The sequence below is a fragment of the Halichoerus grypus genome, chromosome 13, assembly GCF_964656455.1.
Source record: "Halichoerus grypus chromosome 13, mHalGry1.hap1.1, whole genome shotgun sequence".
NCBI classification, from domain to species: Eukaryota; Metazoa; Chordata; class Mammalia; order Carnivora; family Phocidae; genus Halichoerus; species Halichoerus grypus.
Genome location: NC_135724.1, coordinates 93,828,580 through 93,853,432, shown reverse-complemented (window position 1 = coordinate 93,853,432; position 24,853 = coordinate 93,828,580). Strand labels below are relative to the sequence as shown.

The window sequence follows — 24,853 nt, the reverse complement described above, 5'->3', positions numbered from 1 at the left end:
TATTAGTATATGCAATAATATATAAATTATTTTGCTGATAACAAAAATAGTATACTCTTCTATTACAGAATGTACACAGGGGCTGCCTGGGTGGGTCGGTCGGTTGAGTGTCTGACTCTTGATTTCGGCTCAGGTCTTGCTCTCAGGGTCCTGGGATTGAGCCCCACGTCAGGCTCCAGACTCAGCGCGGCATCTGCTTAAGATTCTCTCTCCCTCCCCCTGCTCCTCCCCGCCGACACACTGTCTAAATAAATAAAATCTTAAAAAAAAAAAAGAATATACATGAATTCTGTTCTAGTTTATTCCATTCTGTGCTATGCTGTGCTGTCCTATCCATTTCCAGCAGTTTCCTGGGTTACGGGGCTCTCCCCGTGGACCATCATATCGTCTCCAGGTACCCCTGCCTCTAGCCTTTCGACGCTCCTACTTGTGGACAGGGTGATGTGCGGTCCGCCCCAGAGCGCGCTCCTGGCCCAGCGCTGAGCTCACAGTGCACACCAGCCTTCCAAATACAGCTCGCAAAGACCTCGGTGGACACACTCGGTCCTGGCCTTGGAGCTGACCTCACGGAAAGCTCGCTGTGCTTGGTGGGAGCTCGGGGCACTGATGCTCAGTGTCCGCACAGACCTAGTATTAGCTGGAGGAGGGCAGTGGCTTCTGCTGCTTTAGTGCTGAGCCCTCAGAACCAGGCAGAAACCAAATGACTGACATTTGCTCCGACAGCCGTTCCAAGCGGAAACTTCCTGGTTGTGCTCTCTCGTGCGCACAGCTGGAGAGGCCCCAGCGACGCCGCGTTGCATCTGGGGCGGTTCTGACATCTGGCGACACTCGTTGCAATCATGATCAGATCAGCAAACGTGCATTATTTATAGCAGCCTCCAGCAGCCTCATGGGCCCGTTAACAGCCGGGCTGTTTTCCAGCCTGGGGCTGGGGGCTGCCTGCCTGCGACAGTCATGTGAGGGGCGGGCTTCTCTGACGAGGCCCAGGGAGCCGGTCCCAGAGCCGGGGGCCCACCTCTCAGACTGGGCAGCTCCTCGTTCTCCATGGCGGGGGGCTTCCTCTGCATCAGGGGCTCCCTAAGACCAACCCTGCAAAACTCCCTGGTTTGTTACATTTCCCAGCATCTCATGCACAAAATTTGCCTGATATTCGTGAAATTGGAACATGGCGCCCAGAGATGGAATCCCGGCCTTCCCTTTCTGATTTGACAGTGTGACTTGGGGCAGAGAGGGTTTCCTCCCCTGGCCTCAGCTTGCCCAGCCCGCTAAAGGGGCTCACACGGAGACCCCTGCAGGGGCCGGGCCCACGGACGTGAAATCCTCGGAGAAAAATTCTGTGGTCTTAACAGAGCCGGCGTGACAGCGGTGGCCGGTGCGGGGAGGATTCAGTATCTTGAAAAGGAAGCCCTCGTGATCCACGGGATTGCTTTCAACATTAGTGCCCCTGCTGAGAAATTGCGGCCATTTCTGTGTCATCGTGTCATTTCACAGAATGGGCCTTTCTAAGGGGGACAGCTTTATTTTCTCCTGTCAACTACCTTATTTGTTCCCCTGAAACATCCCCGAGAAGCGGCTGCTCTATTAGAAGCAGGTATGATGCTACTAGAGGGGACGCCCGGGTGCGCCCGCTCACAGCCTGAGGCTGGACTGCGGTCTCCGCCACCGTGAGCCCCAGACATGTGCTTCTTCCGTGGTCTTCTTCTTTTTCTTCTGTTTGTACTGAGATGAGGTTTGCATAACGAATCATTGGCCATTTTAAAGTGAATAATTCCGTGGCATTTAGTACGTTTGTAGCGTTGCGCAAACACCACCTCTGTCTAGCTCCTACAAGGTTTTGTCCCCGAGAGGACACCCTGTGCCCATCAGCCGTCACCCTCACTCCTGCTTCCTCCCGTGCCCTGCCAGCCACACCGCCACCTGCTTTCCGTCACCACGGGTCCTCCTGTTCCGGATGTTTCCTACAGATGGAACCATATGCTATGTGGCCTTTTCTGTCGGCTTCTTTTCCATGGCATCATGTTTTCAAGGCTCGTCCACGTGGTAGCAGGTGTCCAGGCTTCACTCCTTTTGATGGCTGAGTAGCTTTCCACTGCGTGGACCACGTTTTGTTGATCCGTCCGTCCACCCATGGCCGTTGGGCTGTGTCCACCTTCTGGCTGTGGTGACTCGTGCTGTGAGCACAGGTGCGTGGGGTCGTCTGAGCGACGCTCTTCTGCGGCCTCATGTGGCCCCCCCCCCGTCCCCGTCGCAGTTATGGGGTCCTGACGGCTTGCCGGCTCGGGGAGGGGGGCGGGGGAGACAGAAGGGCCTACTCCTGAATCTGCAGGTGAATTCAGATGCCCTCCATATTTGGGAAGCAGAGAGGAGTCCCGATGAGGAAAACTTCTGCTCGGCCCGTTGACCGTGGTGCTGAGAAGGTATCTGGGAAGGAGTTTCCCTGTGGCCGCGTAGCCTTTAGATCATTGCGGTTCATTTAAAACAAACAAAACCACGTTGGGGGAGGGGCCTGCTGGGTCTCACAGATGAGCCCGTTCTGTTATTTTGAGACCCATGAAGTGAGTCTGTGGATCTGAGGAGAAGTCTTCCTGTTTGTCAGGGGCCCCGCGGGTCACCGAGTGTCCCTGGATGGGCACGCATTGGCAGCATCCCCCCGAGCTGCAATTAGGGTCTGTGGGGCCCAACACCGGGGCTTTCCTGTTACTGTGAGAAATGACTTAGCATCTCTAGACAACAGACGGGGGCTCTTCTCCTGGGGGAGCGCGCACGTGTGTGTGTGCGTGAGGTCCCACACGCCCCTCGCCTCGTACTCTCCTGCACGCCCGCGTTGCTAGGAGGCTGGTACTTCTGTGCTGCAGCCCCCAGTTCTGGGAGGAGGAGGGACGCAGCGTTTTATTCTCTTTCTACACTGGAGGCTCGGGGGCCAGGAGCCGGACCAGAGGGTAAACACCCCGCCGCTCGGGCGGTTCTCGCAGTCCCTTCATTCCGGGCGGCGTCCGGGTGTCTCAGCTACGTGCGGCCGCGCCGAGGGCGGCTGTTACCTTGCTTCACGGCAGCCCTGGGCCCTGGCTGGGGAGACCCCGGGTCGCCAGCAGGGGAGAGGTCGCGCTGTGGATCCAGCCAGGGAACACCACCGGCCCGCAGCCCCGCCTGGCTCTTCTGTCCCAGTTCTTGACCGCAGCTCCGTGAGAAAGAGACCGGCGGGGAGGGAGAGACATCTTGGGGGGTGTGTGCGTGTGCGCGCGTGTGTGCGTGTGCTGAAACACGGACGTTTCATAGGCTCTGGGTTCTGCTGCATGGCGGCTGGTCCTCTCTCTCCGGCTCCTCTCGACCTGCCTGCTGGCCTGCAGACACTCGGGAAGCATTTCTAGCCGGATCCAAGCAGTGCTGACACCCCGAGCTCTCCTCCCTCTCCCCGCCTCCCCCTCCCGCTGTCCCCACCTCTCCCCTCCCTCCCCCTGGCCTCCCCTCTCCGCCTCCCTCCCGCTCACCCCCTGTTTGTAATCTGACCCAGTAGACTGCAGTTGTCTGCGCCGCGAACCTCCCCGAGTCTTGGCACAGCTTGCTTCTAAGGTAGGCTGAGATTTATTTTTTTCCTAAAAATAGCTTCCCTTTTCCCTTCACCTTCCCGCACCCCGAGCTGCGGCGCGGTGATGGCAGGGCGGAAGCCGGAAACTCTTTGCCCTGACAAAGTTTATTTTCCAGCGGTTAGAGGATGCCCTTCAGAACGGGGTCCAGGGAGCCGGGCTGCCGGCGAGATGCCTGGCGCAGGGGAGCTGCGGGGAAGGGAGAGAGGTTTCCAGACGATTCTGCCTGCCGATGGATGATTTTGCCGCTTGATCCCCACGGATCTGTTTCCCAAGGGCAAGGCTGGCCGCGTTCTCTCTCAGTGTGCAGCTGCCTCACCCCCTCTGCCCCCCGCGTCATCGGAAAGCCCCTCTGGGGGAAGTTGGACGTCACCCGGCGGTGCCTTTCCAGCCCGGCTGGAGGGAGTGTGATGAGGGGTGCTTTCCGATGAAGCCTCCGGGGGCTCTGGGAGCTGTCTTCTTGGGGGCTGGGGCTGGAGTGGGGAAGGGGGTGTGGGCCACGAAAATGAGAGTTGGTTGTATCATTCACAGCTCGGCTCAGATTTGAAATGCATCGAGTGAGGAACCTGCCCGTTAAGGATTTGTCAATTCATGTCCCGTAGACTGACTTGAATAATTTGTTTGTCAAAACAGATGTTCCCAGCAGAATGTGCGTGGTGCGTGTGTGCGTGTGTGTCTGTGTGCACGCAGCGGGCCGCTGGCTGGGGTAGGCTCTCCCCAGAAAGCCGTATTTTCACCTGGAAATGCAGTGTTTGCACGGCAGGAAGACCTGCCGGCAGGGACGTTGGGTTTGGGAGAGTTGGGGGTTGGGGGCAGGGGTGAAGCTTGCTCTCCTGTGGCTCAGGCCTTTGTAGAAGCAGGTTTGCTCCTGTCCCCAGGGAGCCCATGCTGGCTGTCCCCACTGTGTGGGGCTCGCCACCCAGTTATGGGGCCGCGGGGAGGCGGGAATGCTGGGGGTTCCTGCAGGGACGGGGGGACAGGGGCTCCCCAGACCCTTGGGCTGGGTCTCATCCCTGCAGGTTCTTTGGGCAGTGGGGTGAGTGAGGAGGGAGGGCCTGGGAGAGAGCTCCCATTCTCCTGTGTCTGTCCCTTCCTGGGAGAGACCCCGCCTCATGAAGGGAGGGTGGATGGCACAGTCAGCAGAGGCCCAGCGAGGGGGGCCGGGCTCTGAGAACTGGAGAGGAGGCTGGCGGGGCGTGAGGACCTCTCCTCACAGAAAATACCCCTCCTGCCCCGATGCCTGGCCCCTCTGCTTTCTCCAGCCCCTGCGGGACCCACCCGACATGGGCTTCTGTCCGCCGCTTCCTAGCTCAGAGTGTCGTGTGGGCGCCGGTGAGTTCGGGGCCTCCAGGCAGGACGGTTGCGTGAGATCCAGCGTGGACGGTGGTGTGGGAGGCAGGGGGCCGACGGCCACGTCCGTGGGGTGGGGTGATGGGGCTGCGCCCCACGGCCTGGGCACCGGACCCCGCACGGAGCAGGCATTTCCAGCCGACTGCAGGGAGTGGCAGGCAGCTGCTGGTATCACCGTCCCTTCCGAGAAGGTGACAAACAGGGTCGGGGGAGGTTGGCATCGGCTGTGTGCCTGGGGCAGGCGTTCGGACCGCAGGGGCTGCTGCCTCCCCCACCCCCCAGCCGGCGCCTGGGTCCGGTTTCCCGTGGAGCTCGTCTGCAGAGACGGGGACCCAGCCACATCCGAGTGACGCGTGTGCACGTGTGGGCAGTTTCCAAAACTTCCCCAGGTGAGGCCAAGTGCAGGCTGCGCCGTGAGGTCCCAGCGAGGGAGGAAGTCAGGAAGCCACTCAGCCGACCGGCTGCACCGTGACTTCCAGGTTCCTCCATCCTGCTATGCACGTGGCTGGCGTGTGGGAGGGGACAGCATATGCTTACCGGGCCGGGCAGGACGGAGCAGGAGGCTCTCCCCGAGCCTCCTTGGCTTTCATGTCAGAGTCCCTCCTTGGCATTTTTGGAATGAAGGCTGAAATCAAATGAGAGCCGTCGTCCTCAGACGTCGTGAGCATCAGAGTCGCTGGTGAAAGCACGGAGTCTCTGGCTGAGCAGGCCTGGGGAGCGTCCAGTTTGCATTTCTCGCTTGCCCGGGCGCCAGGGCTGTGGTCCAGGCACCTACCAGTGGGTTCGAGCGTGGCCGCGGGCGCTCCAAGCCTCTCTGGGAGGCGAGCTCTGTTCTCTCAGGCTTGGCTTGAGGGTTATGAGTAAGGCGTGACCCTAACAGAGCCCCTGCCTCCCACGGGGGTCTAGACTCCAAAGTGTTCAAACTTCTCTTGGGCCACGGAGGCTTCTTTGTGGAGCCACGGTGAGCAAGGACTTGACCACTGAGTTTCCCCGGCTTTTCCCGGGTCTGTCTGCAGGAAGGCGGAAACTGTGTGGCTCTGGGGCCCTGGGCAGGGCTGCACTGGCTGTCCTGGTCTGTGATGGCTGAAGCCATGGCTCACACCAGCTTCTAGAATATTCTTCATTTCTCTGCCTTCTTTTGAAGCAGGTAGTCCTACCCCATGACCCGTGCCCGACTTCCCTCTGTGCCTCCGCCCATTTGGAAAGCTATCTGGTCTTGCTCTGGCACCTGGGGCAGGTGCTGGGGAAGCAACTGCTGGGCTTGTTGGGGTTGGGGCCCCTGGGGTGCAGACGGTTGGCCTGACCACGCTCCTGGGTCCCCAACATGCTGTCCCTGTTGGCTCCTCACTCTTCCCTCCCCGGGGCCTTCTGTCCCTCCCTCTGGCCCGCCCACCCTGCTCCCTCCCTCTCTCTCCCTCTCCCTCCTCCTGTCTCCCTCCATCCCACCCCTACTCCTTCTCCGTCACAGGCCAGACCCTTCGTCACGCTTGGTACAGAACCGTGGATCTGCATGTATGTGAACTACATTGCACTGTTGTATTTGGAGGCTCTCTGATGAACATGAATCCCAAGTGCCCGAGCCCTTGCTCCGATCCCCGTCTTCCTCCGTCCGTGTCGCTGCGTGTGTTTCTGGTTGGTGACTGCTAGGTCCTGCACGTATCCCGTGGTGTCCACAGGCCGCCGTGCGCCTGCCGTGTCCCGGTGAGGGCACCGGGGTGGCTGCGAAGCCGTGCCTCACAACACACGCTGCCACGCACGTCCTTGTCCCCGTGTCCCCTGCGGTCCTGTGTGGGAACCGTCCTGGGATGCGGCTCAGAAGCGGACGGCAGGGTCGAGGGGCATGTCTGCTTCATCTGGGCGCATCCTTCCCATCCCGCCAACTGTGTGGAGGGGTCCTCTTTCCCCACGTTCCTGCCAACGGCCAGGATCGTTCGGCGCTCTGCAGTGTGACCCAGCCCGTGGACACCCGTCCTCGCCTGTGTCCCTGAAGATGGTTGAGAACAGGGTTTAGGAGACATGACCACTCCAAACCCCCAGCTGTGTGGGAGGCAGCATGAGAACGGGTGAGTCTCCAGGTGACAGGCTCTTTTCAGGTCTTATAAGGCCTGTGCCTCATGGTCTGGGGGCCGCCTGGCCAGCCTCACAGTGACAAGACTCAAATTAATCCTCGCCTTTGGAGGCCACGTTCACCCCTGAGAAGATTGAAGAAGCCATTTCTCTGCAACTTTATATCTGCGCCCCGTAACTGGACCCCCTGCCTACGTGGGGCCATCTTTCCTTTACCAAAATCTGTGTTTATCTTTGAATAGGCCACTCACATTGTACTCGGGGCTGTTGGGTTACAAGTATTCCTGCATGAAACAGATACCTGAAAAGTAACCCTTCGTTTCAACACTGCCTTTCGACATTTCCTAATTTTTTACTGGACCGGGAGCCCCATGACATGGAAGAAACCAGGACTGCTCTGGACTTCCGAGGGGCCAGATCATCTGTTCTTCTTGTTCAGCCTCACGGGCAAGGGGTGGGTCAGGACCCCAGGGCCTCGTGGTCTACACAGAGTCTGGGCAGCTGGGAGTGGTGTGGCCTGTGGAGAAATGGACAGAACAGGGAGGTCCAGACATTCATCTGAAGTCATCTTGTTTGCTGACACTGTTGTTGTCTGTCTTTCCACATAGATGAACACTTTGCACATAGTAGGTGGTCAGTAAATATTGTTTTGAAAGAACAAATGCAGGCAACACAACAGTCTGGTCTGCGCACCGTCCGGCTAGGCTGGGCTCCCCGGCCGCCGGGTCGGATCGCTCTCCTGTGCTGTGCCTCCTCCCCCTTCAGCAAACGTGTGTGGTTATCGGTCACCATGACTGTCCTTCCGTTAGAATTAAGCTCCCAGAGGCGGTGGTTGTAACTTACTCATCCATGTGCCCGGTGACCAAGGCAGCACATTAACTTGCTCAGTCAACAAACATTTGAGTAACTATTAAATACTAAGTAGCATTTTAGGGCTGAGGCACAGAGCAGGGAATGAGGTAGATGAGGTCCTTGCTGTCATGGAGATGACATTTGTGTGTGTGTTGGGGGGGTGGGGGGACCACGAGTAGGTGAATAAATAACATAATGAAGACACGGCCAAACTGAAGCAGTAGAGTCAGGCAGAGGATTACAATAGCCTGTTGAGAGATTGTGACCGGGTGATCCTGGAAGGCCTCATGGAGGAGGTGACATTTAGGCTGAGCCATGAATGATGAGAAGGATCCAGCTGTGCAGACACCAGGGCAAACGTCCTGAATATCTGAAAGAAGGAGGTTGCATTCAAGGCTTCAGTTCTCGTCAAACGGTGTACTGACAGCACCGATGGGATGCTTTCGGGGCAGGTGGGATGACAGGGGACTGGTGCCCAACCTTCACCTGTGGACCCGCAGCATCAGTGGCTGGGAACCAGTGGGCAGGTGCACTTTGTCAGCTCTATCTTCAGGGAATTGGCTGTGGGGGTCCCCTGGTCTGAGGTGCAAAGGTCCCCTTCCCCCAGCTACCCACCCCTGCCCTGCTTCAGCCCGCATCCAGCCCGGTGCTTCCACAAGGAAAACCTGGTGATGCTGCTTTTGGACTAAAGGCCTTTCGAGTGGATCTTGTAGATGTTGCTAATCTAGCAGATCTGGCGGTGAGACTTTGGTGAGATTCCCTCTCATTAGATGTTCTTGGTGCCAAAACCCAGCATGTTCTCTGTGATGACAATATTTAGATTTGGCGGCTGCAGTTGGTTCAACAGAGTTGGTTTGCATTGTGCTGTTATTCATGGTTACTGTTGACTTCCCGCCTCTAAGGGGGAGAAACACTCCGCATCACATTGCTACATTGTTGCCTTGGTAGAGAAAATATGGCAACAGGTTTATTTGCTTGTTTCTGACCTTTCCCGGCAAACCCCAGGCCTCAGAAACTGTCTTTGGGCTGCTTTCTGGGGCTCAGGGTCTGTCTGTTCTGGATGCCTGCCTAGTCAGCGGGCGCCTGCTCCGGGTGGGAACCGGGACCCCAGCCCTGCGTTGGTGCCCCCGCTCACAGCGCCGGTTCCCTGTCTCGAGCCTGTTGCTCTGCTCTCTTTTGTTCTGTTCCTGAACGTCGGCCTTGCCTCTTTGCTGTGGAAGGTAGTGAGGCTTCGCTGTGGGCAAGCTAGGAAGGGTGAGAAAAGCTTGAATAACCAAACAATATGCTCATAATCCTGTCCCCCATGGGCACCATCGTTGGTACCAGCATTTTATTCCAGATTCTTCTTATGTCGTTAACTAGTCGGAATTGTGTTACAAATTTAACTTTTAACATGATAACATTGCTATTTCCCGAGGCTTGCTTGGGAAACCGCGGACACCTGCTTCAGGGAGGCTGTCCCACAGTGGACTTGCCCTTCATGACCGTTTAGGTGGGCTGTTTCATTTTTCCTCCGTTGTTTCAAATAATGCACGGTCACCATAGCCAATCTGCTGTTCTTCTGTGTCATACACGGGGCTGGCCTTGGGGAGGGTCTTAGGCTGCATTTTGCCGCAAGGTTTCCCGTGGTGCAGAGCGGCCACAGGGGAGAGGCTCGGGCGAAATTATGACATGCTGACAACCATCTTCATTTCCCCTCTGACCCCTCCCCTCCCTCCTGAATTCTCTGGACATTGAGTGCAAAGTGCTGCCCTCCCCGCAGACACCCCGGCTTGAGAACTGGGAGTCCCTTTGGAGTTCTGCTTGCCCATCCCCAGCCAAATGAACCGAACCTGCTGGAATGTGTTGAGTGGCCGGCCAGTGGCTAGCACATAGCGGACGCTCCACGTGATGCACAGAGTGGACAGGCATACCCAACACGCTCCAGGATGGGCTGGGTCACTTACCAGACTCGGGACAATCCCCCAGCCCCCTTGCCCGGGGCACGGTCCCTCTTCTCCCGTTCTGGACCATTCCTCAGGCAAGAATTAACTCAGAGAACTTCCGTAAACTGATCTTCAAGCCCTGAGAGGAGCGGTAGAGTCTGCTGTTGGCTGGGCATCGCTGTAGGACCTTGCTTTTTGCGTGCGTGACACTGAGGCTTTGAGACGTGGGCATCGCTGCTAGTGCAGACCGATTTCACAGATGAGACAATGGTGTAAAAGAGAGGAAGTGGCTCCTCCCAGGTCACACAGCTGGGGTGGGATGGGACGCGTTTCCAACCTGGCTGGGCCTAGCTCGGAAGCCCGCGTGTACCCATGGGAGGAGGCTTGCGGCAGACGAGGAATAGCACGCAAGCCTGTGTGTCCAGATGGTGGTGACAGGGGTGGGGTTGCAGTGAGGTGGAGGTGAAGCAGGGCCAGGTCTAAGTAAGAGTAAGAGCCATCAGGAGGTTCCCAGGGGGCGGCAGGCCTGCAGGGTGAAGCCGGGGCCCCCTGCTAGGGCGGGAGTGGACCCAGGAGCACGGGCGTGTAGCTAAAGGGTGCAGGTGTCTGTCTGAGGTGCTGGAAACCTTCTGACCTTGACTGTGGTGATGGCAGTCTGTACCTGGTGGTTTGTACCTGGGAATATGCTAAAAACCGTCCAATTGTCCACTTCCAATGGATGAATTCGCTAATATGTGGATTCCATCTCAATAAATTCATTTAAAGAATACTGCTCCCCACGCCCCATCCCAGAGCACCTGCTCTGAGAGGCTGGAGTGGGCCCCGAACTCAGGATCTTTTCAATGGCTCCCAGGGGTTGTGGCCTCGTATCTCCACCTGCAGGGGCCTGTTTCTTCCTCTCTCCCCCTGGGTAGGGCTGGGCACCCATTGTTCTCAAGGTAGTCCCTTTTCGGGGTGTGTGTGAATCCTTCAGGATGCTCAGGTCGGCATCCCCTGGCAGGTGTGCGGAAGGCAGGTGCAGGGCTGGGAGAAGCGAGCAAGGCCAGGGCACTGATGGGAGCCGCCTGTGGTCCCCGCCGGGTTTCCGGCTGCTTCATTGTATGCAACTTGCTCTTGTAGCTCTAGGCTTTTTCTCAAGAGCAGAAAAGTTTATCTTGTCGCTTGAGGACCAGTTCAGTTACTTGGTGTTTTCTTGGTCATCTCCGGATTTCACACAGTTAATTTCTACTCCGTGGGGGGAGCAGGAGGGTGGGGTGTGCAGTGGGGCCCAGGTGGCTGGGATCAGTTTGGCCGTCAGAGGCAAAGCGGAGCATAAGCAAGTTGATCCAGAACATTCCCTCTGCCTCTGTTCACACGTCCGAAGATGGTCCTGCCACCCTGGGGACCATTGGGATTTTTTGAATAAATCCATTGTGGATTAGTAATAACCTATCATTGATTAATAATTCCATTAACGGTTAGTCTGTTTGGAGTCCAGTAATAACAGTGGTCCAATGATGGCTAACGTTGATGGAAGCCCCCCCAATCTAAATGTGTCACGGAGGTCAACTCCTTTAATTGCAGAATGACACTACAGGGCAGGGGCTGTCCTTCTCCATGTCTTGCATGTGGGGGACTGAGACCCGGGGAGGTGGAGGCCCACGCTCATGCAGCCGCCGAGTGTCACAGCTGAGGTGGGCTGCGACACTGTGTGCAGAGCCCACGCCCCTAACCGCGGGGCCGCCCCGCCACCGAGGATGTGGGCGTGCTCGTTCTCTCCCTGCAGCGTCTGTCTGAGGAGGCGTGGGCTCCGGGAGCGGGCCTCTGTCCCTGGCCTTCAGGACGCAGCACCGGCCAGCGTGGGGGCAGCGTCGAGACCCAGGCTGGCTGTTCTGATCTTGGCTCGGCAGTCTCCTGGCTACGTGACCAGGGGTGCGTTTCCCAACCTCTCTGCCTCCGTTTTCTTACCGATAAGATGGGAAAACCATGGTTGTCTGTCTGCTGCTCCAAGGACTGTTCTGAACGAGCTGATGCAGGAAGGGCGCTCGGCACACGGCGGCGGCACCACCGTTCTCAGTCGCGGGGGGGCTGCAGGGGCATCTCATCGGGGGATGAATGAGCTGACGGGAGGCGTTTGGCACCGGGCCTGGCACATCGTGAGGGTTCAATACGTGTTCGCTCTCATTACTGCTCTTGTTACTGGACTCCAAACAGACGGGCCGTTGAGATGATAATGGAATTAGGAGGATAATACCAACAGTCCCAAATAGGACGGGATCCCACCCTCACACGGACTGATAGAGACCTTCTCTCTGTTCCCCCCATGCCCGGCGGGGTATTTTCTATGCGCTCTGCTTCTGCTCGGCTGACAGACGGCCCTGCTGACCCACTGCACACTCCCCAGCCTGCTCCCAGGGCCCTAGTCCAGGCCACATTAGAATGTCTCCCTGTCCCCGATCTCCATGCCCTGAAGGTCCGAGTGGCCACATTGTATCCTTGTGACAGGTCATCTGCAGAGGGAGCTGGGTGGAGCCATGACCAGCTCACACGTGGCTTCTTTATTAAATGCCCACCTTCGCGTTGACCTGAGCAGCGGCTCCTTTAAAGGCCCAGGACTCCCTGGCTCAGCTCGGGTCAAAATCAGGCTTTATATTCCCGAGGCCCCGCTTCCAATCTGTCTCAACAGCCCTGAGCACGGCTGCCAACTGCACAGGCCCTTTGAAGTTTGTTTTCTGTTCATCTCCTGGGCAGTGTAGCCCAGATTTTCTGTAGATGCTTCTGCAGTTTATTTATTTTTCCTTTCTTAGCGGCAGCACAGCCTAAAATGTGTAGGAAGAGTGCCGGCCCGCAGCGGGGAGGAGGGGGACCTCTGCACCGAGTGACCTAGTGCTGGGTGATAAGCTCTGGGGAGGCTGGCTTAGGCTTCCCTTTGTGTGGGCCGCCAGGCCCCAGCGGACCCGCCCAGGAAGACAGGACATTTCTGCAGGCTGGGGGAGCTGGAGCTCTGCTACTCTTGGCTTCCACCCTTCCACCCTACTGCCTGCAGAGAGCTAGAGGCATTCCTGGAGGACAGGGAGGGGGAGGCAGCGGGCAGGTGCTAAGAGCGCAGGCACGGGAGCGTGCCCCAGATGCCTGCGTTGATCTTCATCAGCGAGGAACAGTCAGAATGGTGACTTACAGGGGAGCCGGCCGGTTGATATGGGGTCAGGGTCCGCAGTGTCCCCGCCCTGCCACCCCCACCCCCACAATGGCTCTGTGGCTCCCCATCCCGGAAACACCAGTGGGAGAACATAGCCCCTTTCTCCCCAGAAGGACAGACGTCCCGGGAAGTGCGGATCAGCCGCCCTGGGGCCCGGGTTCTAGTCTTTGTTTGGAATTAAGTGTGGGCTCTGGGCAGGTCACTTCACACTTCTCAAGTGCGGACATTTAGGGTCACGTCAGCGTTTCCCGGACTCGTGGGTACCAAGTGGGAGGGGCCGCACGGTTTGTGGTGCACGCCGCTCCGATCCCTGCTCCAATCCCGGGCTGGGTGGACGCACGCCCTCCCTTTCCGTGGGTAACAGCAGGGTCAGGGGGCCTTTCTGCCCTGGTCGTCTGGCCGAGGTGACTACTGACTTAATATCTTTCCTCAATGGGCCCATTTTCCTTTTAGAAGACATTTATGGAGGCTAAACATAAAAGTTTATAAGATGACCATAAATGACATCTTCTGACCATCTTAGGTGAAGGAACGGAGTGAAGGCCAGAGAATCTCCCTGTTTCCAGCCTCCCTGCCTCCCGCTCGCACTGCCCCACTCTGGCTCCAGTCTTGTCCTGGGGCCCGTCTTCTTCTCATGAGAAGGGAGGCTGGCGAGGGAGCGCCAGGAAGGCGTGGGGACACCCTGGCGCCCACCCGCCTGAGCTTCCTCCTGGAGGAGCTCTTGGAGGAGAATGGAAACGAGAGTCATTTTCTGTCTCTGAATTAATGTTCTTTAACCCAGCCCTGAACATCGATAAAGCCGCCAGTTGAGATGACAGTGGCAGCCCACACTGTGCCCGTGGCCTGCAGCCCTCGCTCTCATGCTGCACGCGCTCTGCAGGGACTAGCAGGCTGCGTCCCTTTAGCAGCCCCATGGGGTGGGCGGAGGCAGCCGCGTGAGGCCCCGAGGTGCGTCCTGTCCCAATCCCTGGCGCTGGGACTGTTACCTTATATGACACAACAGTGAGTGTCCCCTATGCAGCAGGGCGGGTGGTAGAGTTAAATATCTCGGGAAGGGGAGATTCATGATCCCGGATCGTCTGGGGGGGGCTCCTAACTGCTGCCACAAGAGAGGGGCAGACGGAGCTTTGAGACGCACAGGTGCACAGCGGAGGAGGCCGCGTGTCCCCAAGGACAGATCGCAGTGACGAGCCCACGAGCCAAGGAGCGCCTGGGGGACCAGACTGTGCCAGACTGTGCCAGAAGCCGGGAGGATCCTCCCCTCACGCCCCCGGACGCCTTGGTTTCAGACGTCTGGCCGCCAGACCAAGAGAGGATGTGTTTCTGTGGGTTTAAGCCCCTGAGTTGTTGTAGCTGGTGGAGGCCCTGGGAAGCCCACACAGTAGGCGTTTCTGCGATGGCTGCCCTGCAGACTGAGGCCTGGGGCACGGAGACAAGTGCCCAGCCTGAGGGCACGCAGCCATAAAGCAGCCACGCTGGGCTTCGAGCCCAGGCCCGGGAATCTTCATGCTCCCCTGGGCTGCACCCCCAGGCCTGTCTGGTGGGCAGCCCCCACTCTGGGAAACCGAGCTAGGGAGCTGTGTGGGTGGAGGCAGGTGGGCGGATTCCTGAGACTTCCCCGGGGGAATTCTTTCTGAAGGAACGTTGGAAAATGGAAAGCACCACAGGGCAGATTTCTTCTGGGTTTAAAAACTGCCATTTGTGGGTGCATTTGTTTGTTTTTTCAAGCAGGAGGTTGGGGCTCAGACTTTCTGAAAGCCCGTGGGAAGGGGCTGGTGTGATCAGGAGCCTGGAGGGGCCATTGCCCCTCCCCTCTGCCTCCCGGCCCCCCCCCCCCCCGGGTCCCCTCGGGCGGTCCTGCTGTGGGGGAGTGTCCATGTGGCCACGGGCTGCATCCCCCTGACTTGCGGCTCAATGCAGATGCGGGAGCTCAGCCTGGGGAATTTTGGGTGGGGAAAGGGAGACATTGCTGAGGACTCGGAGCTGGTGACTTCCCCAGTGTGTGACACAGGGACACCTTCCTCCTCCAGAGGGTGGGAGGTCGAGGGGGGCCCAGGCCTCTGCACTGGGTGAGGAGTCCCTGTGGGATTTGGGCTGATTTCCCTCCTGCATCCAGATCTCTCTCCCTACCCGCCCCCCTCCCTGCAGATCCCAGACTGCCCGTTGTGGGGTGCTGTTTTATTTTTCTTTCTCCTCCCCTGGGAGTCCACTTAGAAACACACATTGAAGTGGCTGAGCCTTATTCAGGATGTGAGCAAACACAGTGAGCTCTGAGCAGGCAGCAGGAGGTGGCTTGTTTGTGGACGCGCGGTGGGAGGGAGCGGGTCACGTGGGGGCTAATCCTCCTCAGATCCCGATCACACGGGGATCTGCCCCAGCCCTGGGCGGAGCCAGGCTGCAGACCCCAGGCCGGCTCAGCGGCTCAGGGTCCGCCCTCCCCAAGCCACAGGGACCATGGGGCGGGGCGGGGCGTGGCTCCAGGCGGGGATGCCACATGGCAACGGGACCGCACTCCCTGCTTTAAAAACAATGATCCTCTAAAAATGCCTTTCCTGCCTGAATTCTAAAGGCAATTTTCGAGCCCCAATGTTAGAATAATTTTCTCATTAGTGAATTAAGGGTTCTTGAGTGGCCTGTGTAGTAAGTGAACGGTGACCCGAACATGTCTGGGGCAGCGAGGAGCACCTGTGCGATGATGATGGTCATTGCAGACGGCAGGTGGAGGGGGCGTGACAGGCGAGCGTCGTAATCCTTGTTGGTGGCTCGGAGTCGGACACTCTGGTATCTGTGGCCACAGTTTTAGGCTTCTGAGCAGACGATGCAGCCTGCGCCCACCATGGTGACCCAGTGACCTGCAAGCATTACGGAAGATCCTATTAGAGCGGACTCCTCTGGGCATAGGAAATGCGGCAGCTTTTTACGAATACGAGTGCATTGCGGGAAACCCAGTCTCATCATCCCGGCCCAGGGAAAAGGGGAAGCAGGTGACCGTAATGCTCTCCACCAGGAAGGAGCCCATTCCTGCCCTAAGCTCTTTGAATTCTTTACTTTATTGAATTTCCACAAAGCCCTGTTATTAATTCTGATTGTATGGGTGGAGGAAATGGTGGTGCCAAGAAATCAAGTAAATTGTCCAAACTTGTAACTGGGGGGCGGGGGGAGTCCAAGTTCTAATCTAGACCATCTGATTCCAGAGCCTTTCCTGTTAACCAGTGGTCCTTACAGGAGGAGAGTAATAGCTGAAGAGAAATTCTGTGCATTCCAGTAGAAAGAGGGGAATACACACATTCTCTGTCTCTCTCTGACACACATACACACCCCCCCCATTCCTACCCATTTTTTGCTCCAGCTCCTTGATCCTATACCTGCTTATTTCATTATTGGTTGTGTTGGTGGCAATAATTTTGGAATTTACCCAAAAGCATTCAAAGAGCTCCACTTGCTATAGATTCTGTTTTGCTGCACGCTATCATACAAATAGTCACCCATCCTATTCTCCGGTTATGAAGAGCAGCTGTTTTGGGAGCTGCGATCATGCATCTTCCTTGTACTGGATTGTTGGCTGAAATCAGCTGGTACCCGAGCTCTGTCTCTGGACCTCTTGTAGGCCACATGATTTTTTGTGGGGGCCTTTGGCCTGCAATACCATATCTTAGAGTTTCCGACCCCCTTCAAGTATGCGTGTGAGGGTCGAAGGTGCGTCTAGCAGGGCTGAGGGGTGTGCGTGGCAGGAAATGCCTCTGGCTGGGAAAGGAGATGTGACAGGACGGGGGACATGCGGTGACAGCTCTGTTCCCCTTCTTTGTTATAAGGCCACGCACTCAGTTGGAACCTGTCCTGCCCACTGAGCTCAAGGATCCATTATTGAAAGCTGTGCTATTATTTGGCCCAAAGGTCTTGAAAAAACAGATGGATTCTGCAGCTGCCCAAGTAGAACTGATTTGGATCCTGTTGCTTTAAGGGGCTGGACTTGGCCTCCAGATGTTGTAATGCAGAACCTCACTCTGTCCTCCCCCTGCTGTCCCCCCCTTGGGTTTTAGGGCACTGGGGGTCGTTGCTTTTAAAGAACAGCACCTATGTGATAAACAGCCACCCGGTTTGTGGCTGACCTAATTTCCCTGGGTGACTCTGCCAGGATTAGTGCGTGTGTGGGCACACATGTGTGCATGCGCGTGCCTGTGCGTATCCGTGTGCCCGTGCATGCATGCACATGTGAGTACATATGTGTACACATATATGTGCCCGGTGTGCATGTGTGCATATATGTGTGCCCATGCATGTGTGCCTGTGCACCTGTGCTTTGTGTGTGCACATGTGGGCACCTGTGCATGTGTGTACATATGTGTGCTCATGTATGTGTGTGCACGTGTGTGCGCGAGTGCACGTGCATGTGCTCATGTGTATGTATGTGCGCACACATGCTCACTCAGACTTTTCCCAGTTGTCTAAATTATCTTTAAAAAGAAAGTTCCAGGAAATGCATTAAGAAACCTGTGATTCCCATGTGACTTCATCTGTAAGCTGCCCTCTTGGGGGGGGGATACAAAGGCATTATTATGTGAGTCCCCTCAGGACCTGAGCTTCTGCGAGTGCTGATTGTTTCACAATTGAAGCTGCAAGAAAAAGTGGAAATGGAATTTTGAGATAACTTTGCACTTTTCTTCACATTTTATTCATTCGTTCCTTCTATCAATCAATCAAATGGCTACGTGACCACTGTTGCCAGAGTATGACGTCCTGTCACATGGAGTGTCTGGGCGGAAGGGGAGGCAGAGAAGTGTGTTCTGAGAAGTGCTGTGATAAAACTATGGGGGTGAGTCGGGGTGTCTGGGTGGCTCAGTCAGTTTAGCGGCCGACTCGGTTTTGGCTCAGGTCTTGATCTCAGGGTCATGGGATCGAGCCCCGCGTCAGGCTCCATGCTCAGTGGGGAGTCTGCGAGAGATGTCTTCTCTCTTTGCCCCGACCCCCACTTGCACACTCTCCCCCCCTCAAATAAATAAATACATCTCTAAAAAAATATTGGGGTGAGCTTGAGGGTCATGGGAGACGGCTCTGGGTTCAGTCATGTCTTAGGTGCCTGTCCGTGGAGTGACATTTGCTGTCTGTGTCCTTGCCCTATAAACTGGAGATGAGAATAGCCCCTCGTTTATTCTCTGTCGTTCCATGAACCCCCATTCCATTCCATCCTAGTCCGCTCTGTTCTATTTAAACACGGGCATGGAGACCTAACTGAATCGCATTGACCACACCGTGGAGTTTGGACAAGTCTTGGCTGGAATCCCCCACGTAGCAGTGCTGGGGGCGAGATGGGGAAAGCCTGGGTGGGCATCACCGAGGGGAGGGGAGGCCGCCCGGCTGAGGAGTGGGGAAGCGGGAGAACCCTCGCCTGGAAGGAGACCACCAGGGTCTCGGTGAGATTTATTTCTGGGCATCAGGGCCAGGTGCGTTTAACAGTTTTTAATTACAATTTAATAAATGAAAGGGAGAACAAAGTACTCATCAAGTCATCCTTCATTCTTCGTTGTTCAACACCAGGTGATTGAGAGGCTGGGTTACCAAAACACAGTGGGAGGGGAGGGAAGCAGGGGCGGGGGCTCGGAAACAGGGCACCGTGAGGAGGGGGCTGGGCGGCACCTGCGAGCTGGGCCTGGGGGGACACCTGCACCTGATTGTCCGACTTCCCACCTGCCCCATGAGGCCATTGACTTAGGGCTTCCAGCTGTGGACGCTCCTGGTCTCCTCTCCCCGCGCGTGCAGGGTCTTCTCACTGCTGGGTGTTTGAGGGGTGACGTGGCAGGCTTCCCCCTTTCTGCACCTTTAGCAACAGTGCATTCCCATTTTCACTTGGCGGCCTCCCGTCCCGCCTGCCCGGGCCCCTCCAAGCCCCCTGACCACATCTCCCGGATATTTCCAAGCTTCCACGTGTTCGGGGAGGCTTCACGGGCTCCCTGCCGTGCTCCCGACACGGCTGTCCCCACCTGTGGGGGGCGGGGCACAGAGGGTAACGCACCATTCACACCGTTAGGGAGCCTTTATTTTCCAGCTAATGTTTACCTAAAAATAATTTGCGGCCACATCCGAACAGGGTGTGCGGCACACTGCGTGCTGGCTGAGTTGCTTCTCTCCCTGGGAGCTGGGTGGGCCTGACTGAGGAGCAGCTTCTCCGGCAAAGCGGGCCTGCTGGCCATTCCCCTCTCCTGGCCTCTTAGGAGGGGTGCCGATGCCCCACTTGTCGGCACACAGCCGGCGCCATGAGGCCTGCAGCCCATTCCCTTGACCCCTTCGCCGTCACCCTGGAACGTCTGCTTCGGTCCCCACGCTTGCGGACGGGACAGGTCACAGGCTCTGCTGGTCCTGTGCAATTACTGCAGGGAAATGAGTCTACGGAGGACGTGTTAACCCCGATGCTGGAGGCCTGGAGGTCTCTCTCCTTACACCGAATCCGACCTGTGGAGAGGGGCCGGCAGCCCGAGGGAAGAGCTGACCGCTGGGGGGGGGGAACAGGTGCAATGGATGACAACAGACGCACGCCCCATAGGCTTTTTCCCTTTCACTGGGGACACTGGGGGCCACGTGTGACTCATAGAGCATCCCATCTGGGGACAGAGACCTCCCTGGGGCCGCTTCCTGTGGGCTGTGGGGTTCTCCCCACACTGCAGACCTGCTCTGGGAGTCCTGGTGGGGACGTCCGGCCTGTGTGCCCATGTGTAAGCCACATCCTGCCCGAAGCAGGCGCTCAGCCCTCGAGGCTTCCTCGGCACTGGAGCGCCCACTGATGGTGGGGCCCCCAGCACCAGCCTGGGACACGGTACTGGTCCAGTTATCTCATTCAGGGGGCGGGTGGCCTGGCGGCAAAGATGAGAGCCCTTCCCAGACTGGAGTAAGTGGTAAGGGGGATGGGGGACTGCAGCGAGATCGGGGTGGAGAGGACATCAGCCTTGGCTCCACTCACCCAAGGCATCATCAAAACGAAGAGTCTGCCTGTATGTCCTCTTCTTCCCGCATTCTGAAATGGGCCCCCCGCCCCTGCGGGCAGAACGGCCATGAGCCCTGGAGCCGTGGTCTCTCAGGGTCTGGTCGGCAGAGCTCTAAACGTGTCCCGATGAGACCCCAACCCGCTCCGCGGAACGTGGACATGGATGACATGGCGTCCGAGGTGGTGTCACCGAGGACCTGGGGGCAGAGTGTCCGGCAGGAAAGTCTGGTCTGGTCTGATGGCGTCAGACCAGCGGGCGGAGGAGGCCGGGTGGGCGAGAGTCAGGTCCCAGAGGATTGCACATGCGGCCACGGACGGTGGAGGTGAGGGACGGCGAGAAAGGACAGGAAGGCCCCTCGGGCTGCTCAGGGACCCCCGCCGGCAGCCAGCCAGGAGACGGGGCCCTGGCCCGGCTGTCCTCAGGAGCCGAATTCTGCCAACAGCCTGGATGGGACTGGACGCAGATTGTCCCACACAGCCTCCTGGGAAGAGCCCGCCGGCCAGCACCTTGGTGAGCAGAGCCCGGCCGAGCTGCCCGCACGTCTGGCCTCCAGAAATGCACGTGGGCTGCGCGTGTGTCTGTGGTCCTTCGTCCTGAAGCGTGGAAAACTCACACGACCCACCTGCGGGCACGGGATGCAGGGATGCGGGTGGAGGGGTTTGGTTGCCAAATCAGGAGCAGCGGCTGTGAGGGCTTTTCAGACCGCAGGTCGCAGCCCGTTCCGGAGCCACGAACTCAGTTTCGTGGTCATAACCCGCAGGCTTCATACGGTGGGAGAGGGGGCGTGTCCGCGTCGGTGTGCCCTGTGCACGCTCTGGTCCACGAAACCTTTGTCTGGGTTCTGCGGCTGCGTGTGGAGTGGGCTGAGCTTCCACTCGGCCCAAGAAGTTGAGACGGTCCTACTGAGCGCTGGAAGTGGGGTTTGGGGGGAGGACTGATGTCTGCAGGCTGCAGAGTGGTTCTGCACTCATCTAAGCGCCCCGAGGAAAGCCTTCGCCCTGTTATGGGATCTTTCTTCAGGATGTGGGGTGCTCAGTGCCCCGCCTTTGTGGGACACCTGCCTGTGGCCATGTTTCCTGGGCGTTCACAGCCTCCTGTTACAGCCTCCAGCTCAGGGTCCCCGAGGGGTGGTCGACGGGAGGGGAGCACGACTGCCCTTTGGACGCGAGCTCCCCGAGTCATGTGGCTGCTATCGGGGACATGTGCATTCGTGTGTTCACTGGGTCTGTTCTGAGGGTCCGTGTGGGGGGCCGCGGTGAACGGGACAGACGAGCTTCCAGTGCAAGGAGCATGCGGACGGGGAACCAGGCTGGCTCACTCCAGATAGCGACAGGTGCTGTGAACACAGGCATGTCGGGGGGGACCGCAGCAGCTTGGCGGGGCCCCGTACACAGGAGGTCTGGGGAATGGCATCTGGATAGTGGGAGGGAGCTGCCGGGAGAGCTCCCGAGTGTTCTGGAATGTTCTGTCTGCTCCCTGCTCTCAGGAGCGAGTGGTGTGCTGGAAAGAGGGCCGGGAGGTGCAGTGGAGAGAGGTGCGTGGGAGGAGGCAGGTGGAGGCCGGCTTTGTGGATCGCCATGGTGCAGAGCGAAGGCCGCAGCGTGATCTGGAAGGACCGTGTGCCGTTGTGGGAGGACTCGCCAGGCGGGGGCAGGGGCCTGCCGTAGGAGACCCGGCGGGAGTAATGTTGCGGCCAGAGTTGGGAGCTGGGAACAGTGTCTGGAACAGAAGGAAAGCCTCATGGAAACGAGCTTGGCTTCTTCCGATGTCTAATTCCTTCTGCAGCGTGTGCGTCCTTCCCTCAGCGTGAATTATGTCAGACAGCTGACCGAGCCCAGGGGCTGTGGTAGTTTGGGTCTTTGGGCTCAGTCCACCACGTCTCACGGCAATGAGGTTCTAGCATTGCAATTTCCTTGGAAATTGTGTGCCCGGGGCCTGAGCCCCACAGACCTGACGCTTACCGGATGTTCACGGAAGGCTGGAATCCGTGAATCGCAGTCCGGTGGTTCACACACCCCCGGAGGGAAGGTGCGCAGCATGTGCATGAGTGAATGTGGGCAGAGAATGGCCAGAACCCTACGCTCCGGATGACGGGACTTCCTTAGCTTTCAGACATTTCCCTCTGCACGTCCGAACTGTCCCATGTTTCCGGAGCATTCCCTTCCTTCCTGGTGACTCCTCAGCCCAATGTCCAGTCACCTGGGAGCGTTAGTAAGCGAAGCAGACGTCGAGTAAATGAACAGCATAGAACAGTGTGGAACAAAGACACGATAATCACCTTTTCACACACATTCTCTGTCCCCTTGATTTTCCCTTAGTTTATGAGAAGCATTGCGAACTGAAATGTGCAGAGACAATGCACGTGTTATTTTATAACCTGAGAAAGACCCTAAGGACGTTTTCGCTTCAAGAACATTCAGGGATCCACCGAGGGGAGAGTGTGTCCTCTCTTTCTCCACGAGGAGGATCTCATCTGGAAGCTGGTCTCCAGTCGCGACAGCGTCCAGGTCACAAAGCCCACATTATTCACCTGCCGGTGGGCTGGTGCTAGCTCCTTGCGCCCCTCTCCCTGTCAGGGTCCCGCCCGGCCCCACCCACCCTGCGCCTGGAGCCCGTGCCGCCATCTGGTCCCCGGCCCCCGGGTGGCACCGGGCCAGCCGGCAGGTGGTGCTCCGGCGGGCGGGTGGTGTCGGAAGCCGCGGCCCAGCTCCCACAGCGCCAGGCCGCCCCCCGCTGCTGAGCCAGCCCGCCGGCTAAACGCCTGGCCGCGGGTGCCTGTGGGCCCGTGCCCAGCGCGGCCGTGCCAGCGATCTGCTTCATCATCAAATCCTCATCTTGGCAGACCGAGCCCCTCTCCTGGCACGGTCATCACATTTAATCTCAGCCGTGATTTAAACGTCTCATCGTCGGCAGCCCTGCCTGCCACCGTGAGTCTGGCAGAGCGGTGTGGCTCCCACGACCCGAGCCTCGGTTTGCGTTTCCCTCCGGCGTGGGGGGAAGGTGATGGTGGCCGCTTGGGTTCTGTGGGCGCTGAGTGACCACGGGAGAGGGGTAGGGTGTGCGCTGTCCACTCAGACGAGGACCATGAGAGGCAGAGACGTTTCCTAACAGTTCTCTTGATGAGGGTGACACGACGAATTTGCAATAAGTGTCAAATAGGAAACAAAGCTGGTCCTGGAAGGAGGGCGTTTACTGGACAGGACTCCGGCCGGCGCAGCGGCGGGGCCTCGGCAGCAGGGAGGGCGCTGAGCCGGTGGGCAGGCGTCCCAGAGGTGGGCAGAGTGGGTTTCTCTTTTCTGGGGAGGGAAAGGAGGCTGGAAGGAGCCAGGTGCGGGGACGTGGGGTGGAGGGTCAGATAGGAAACCAGAGTGGTTTATCGGGAGGCCGGCTCCCCCAGGCAGGGCTGTCTGCCGGCCAGTAAGGGTGGAGTGAGCAGGCCCACCGCGCAGCCGAGCGGCGGTCTGCTCTGACCCATCAGCGGGCCTAGCAGCTCCGTTAGCATCGGGGAGGCCCGGCTGTCTGTGGTCTGCAGCCGAAATCCGTCCGACAGGTACCACCCTCAAAGGGGGTTTCGGGGCAGGATTATGAGGGTCCGATGTAGGTGTCCCGAGCTCAGTGAGGGATGGAGGAGCGGGGGCGAGAGGGCACTGAGTCGGCCCACGCCCGGTGAGCACAGGGGCGTCCTGGTCAGGGCAGGGCATCAGGGGCATGGTGGACAGCATGGCGCTGGGGACGGGAGCCCCTGACATGGTCAGAGCTGGGGACAGGCAGGCCGGGAGAGGTCAGCTCGGCCTCTGTCCCCAGAGGCCGGCCTGACCAAGGCTGCCTCACGCGATCAGGCAGCCGTCCAGCTGAGGACAGGGCGGGACTGCTGTCCCAGGGATGCCTGGGTGGAGTTTGGGAGGCCTGCGCTCCAACCCTGGCTCTGCCCCCCACAGTCCGTGACTTCAGACCAACCTATTCTCTTGGAACTTCGCTCTGTAACATCTGGAAAGTGAGTGTAAGAATCTCAACCCACTGAACTGACTGAACGGGAACGAAAAGTCCTACTGTGTGAACCGTCCAGAGATGCAGATCCTTGGAGGCAGGAGGCGGGTTAGTGGTTGGGGGGCTGGGCGGGGACGGGGGTGATGGCTGCGGGGTCTGTCGGGCTGATGGAAACGGGACTGGAGCACGCTGATCTCCACCCAGCAGTGACGAGCGCACCTAACATCGCCACATCGCGCACGTTAAAATGGTCACTTTGATGCTGGGCGTATTTTATCCTCATATAAAAGTAGCCCCTGGACTGATACCACCAGACATGCCATCCTCACCCGCCTACCGGCCTCACAGGTTAGACCATGGTGCCCAGGCCTGCAGGGGTCGCCCTGCCCTCCCGCTCTGTCCCGCGTGGCCGCCATGCTTTGCATGGCAGCATCCTCATCCCGCACAGAGGCCTCTGTGGTTCTCACCCCCCCGCCCCCCCAGCTGCGCTGGGTTGCTGGTCAGCGGGTGGGCGAACCGTCCGGGAACGTAGCACCACTCGCGCCATGGCGCACGTCCTCACGGCCCCAGCATCCTCAACTCCAGCCTGACGTTCGGTTTTGAGGCGCTGACCACTTGCTTAGGGTTTTCCCCAAGTGGGCTTTTGGCCTGTTTGTGCCTACAACAGGAGGAGGGGGTGCCTGCTCCAGGTCGATGGGGCGGTGCCTTCCGGAGGGTTGGACAGCCAGCCCCGACACAGGGCTGGGGAGGCAGATGGCGCCCACATGGCCGGGCCGGTACCCGCCTCCTCTGCTCGGAACAGCCCCTGCGCTTACTGGGAACCCGAACGGGAGGTAGTTTTGTGGATGTTCTAACAATTTAGCCCGAATTGTGTTCCCCTGTCAAGATCAGGAGCAGCCACTCTGATTCTTAGAGTCCCAAGTGGGGCCTGTT

General features: G+C 58.4%; 1 protein-coding gene across 3 annotated transcripts in view; it reads left to right on the top strand.

The window, feature by feature from the left end:
• Positions 1–2,797: 2,797 nt before the first annotated feature.
• Positions 2,798–24,853, top strand: part of RIMBP2 (RIMS binding protein 2) — a 205,254-nt gene continuing 183,198 nt past the window's right edge. For 2 of the 3 annotated variants that reach the window (XM_078061143.1, XM_078061139.1), the window contains exon 1: positions 3,444–3,570. The gene's annotated coding sequence lies outside the window, so the exon portion shown is untranslated. Of the gene's footprint in view, positions 2,940–3,443; positions 3,571–24,853 lie in introns of those variants that run through there. The other variant, XM_078061140.1, reaches the window with a different exon arrangement.